Source organism: Oryctolagus cuniculus, chromosome 1 (genome assembly GCF_051225735.1).
Source record: "Oryctolagus cuniculus isolate XC-2025 breed Fujian yellow rabbit chromosome 1, ASM5122573v1, whole genome shotgun sequence".
Lineage (NCBI taxonomy): Eukaryota > Metazoa > Chordata > Mammalia > Lagomorpha > Leporidae > Oryctolagus > Oryctolagus cuniculus.
The window spans coordinates 170,511,676-170,513,712 of record NC_142867.1 but is presented as its reverse complement, the minus strand read 5'-3'; the positions used below and the strand labels follow the sequence as shown (position 1 = coordinate 170,513,712).

General features: G+C 43.1%; 1 pseudogene; it reads left to right on the top strand.

The window, feature by feature from the left end:
* The first annotated feature begins 248 nt into the window (after nt 1–248).
* Nucleotides 249–883, top strand: LOC100343184 (sugar transporter SWEET1 pseudogene; annotated as a pseudogene).
* The last annotated feature ends 1,154 nt before the right edge of the window (nt 884–2,037 follow it).

The window sequence follows — 2,037 nt, the reverse complement described above, 5'->3', positions numbered from 1 at the left end:
ACCCCCAAGGGAGCACAATAACACTTCAGTACTAGAATGCGAGGAAGAAGAGACTGATTAAATGCCAGAAATGGAATTCAAAAATTAATCACAGGATTACTCAAAAGCAATCAAAAGCATCCATGAATTGAAGGAATCCATCCAGGATGTGAATGAAAAATTTTCCCATGAAATTAAGATTTCAAAGAGAGCTCAGGCACGGCTGAACCCACCGGTGCCCAGAGGGTGCAGGATCCAACTCGGGAGGGATGAAGGTGGGTGGTGTGGTTGACTGGCTTCTCTCCGGGGCTTGTGTGCTCTTCACCATCGGCATGTTTTCCACTGGCCTCTCGGACCTCAGACACATGCAGATGACTCGGAGAGTGGACAGCGTCCAGTTCCTGCCCTCTCTAACCATGGATATCAACAACCTGGGCTGGCTGAGTTATGGGACCTTGAAGGGAGATGGGACGCTCATGTTGGTCAACGCCATGGGTGCTGTGCTTCAGACCCTAGATATCTTGGTGTACCTGCACTACTGCCCTCAGAAGCATCCCTGCTGGGGTTCCTTCTCCTGGGCTATGCCTATTTCTGTCTCCTGGTGCCTGACCCCAAGGCTGGGCTTTCACAGCTGGGCCTCTTCTGCAGCCTCTTCACCATCAGCATGTACCGCTCACCGCTGGCTGACCTGGTCAGGGTCGTTCAGACTAAATCAACAAAACGTCTCTTCTTCTCACTCACAATTGTCACCCTCTTTACCTCTGCCTCCTGGTCTCTCAATGGGTTTCAACTCCAAGATCCCTACATCATAGTGCCCAACCTTCCGGGAATCCTCACCAGCTTCTGGCTTTTCTGGAAGTACCCACAAGAGCAAGACAGGAACTATCAGCTCCTGCAAACCTGAAGCAACTCACCTCACCCCTTAATGCCAGCCGGATACCAAAGAGAGCTCCTTGTTGCAGCCGGCCCTCTGACCAGCTCCGTGGGTACAGTGGGTTGTCGGGAAATGGCTACTTTGCAATTAGAGGGCTCAACGAAAGAGCTTTACTGAGACGCTCAGGTGGGACCCGGGAGATGAATCAAGTTTATTTTTTAAGAGAAATTATCTTTTTTTAATTTTGAGATTGGGGTGATTTCTTTAGAATGTGCCTTAAAATAAATTGTTCTCCACCCCTATCAAAAAAAAAAAAAAGAGAGAGCTCAAAATGAAATATTAGAAATGAGGAATTTAATAGATCAAATAAGAAATTGAATGTAAAGCCTTAACAACAGACTCAGTGAGGCAGAAGAAAGAATATCCACGTTAGAAGCCCAGAAAAACCAAAAGGAAGAAGAAGAAGAAATTAGAAAACTTAAAAACAGTGTTGCAGATTATGGAATACTAGCAAACAACCCAACATATGGATATTAAGTATTTTTGAAAGTGTAGAAAGAGAGAATGGATTAGAAATCATTTTTGGGAAATAATTAGAGAAAATGTCCTCAATTTGGAGAAAGAAAGGACATCCAAATACAAGGAAGCATATAGAACTCCTGGTATACATGACTAGAAAAGGTCTTCACCATGACACATTGTAGTCAAACTTTCCATAGTAAAACATTAAGCAAAGATTCTAAAATGTGCATGAGAGAAATGCCAGATTACTTTCACAGGATCTCCAATTAGACTCACAGCTGACTTCTCATCAGAAACCCTACAAGCTAGGAGATATGGCAAGATACAGTCCAAGTCTTAAGAGAAAAAAAAATTCTCAGCCCAAAATATTGCACCCTGCAAAGCTCTCATTTATGAATGAAGGTAAAATAAAGACCTTCCATAAAAAAACATAAATGGAAAGAATTTGTCACCACTCATCCAGCCATTCAAGAGATGCTGAAAGATGTGCTACACACAGACATTTTTTTGAAAGAAAAAATTCAAATGGCCAACAGACACATGCAAAGGAACTCAGGATCACTAGCCATCAGGGAAATGCAAATCAAAACCACGATGATGGCTCTCATATAGAAATCAACAAACAACAAATACTGGGGAGGATATGGGTAAAAAGGTACCCT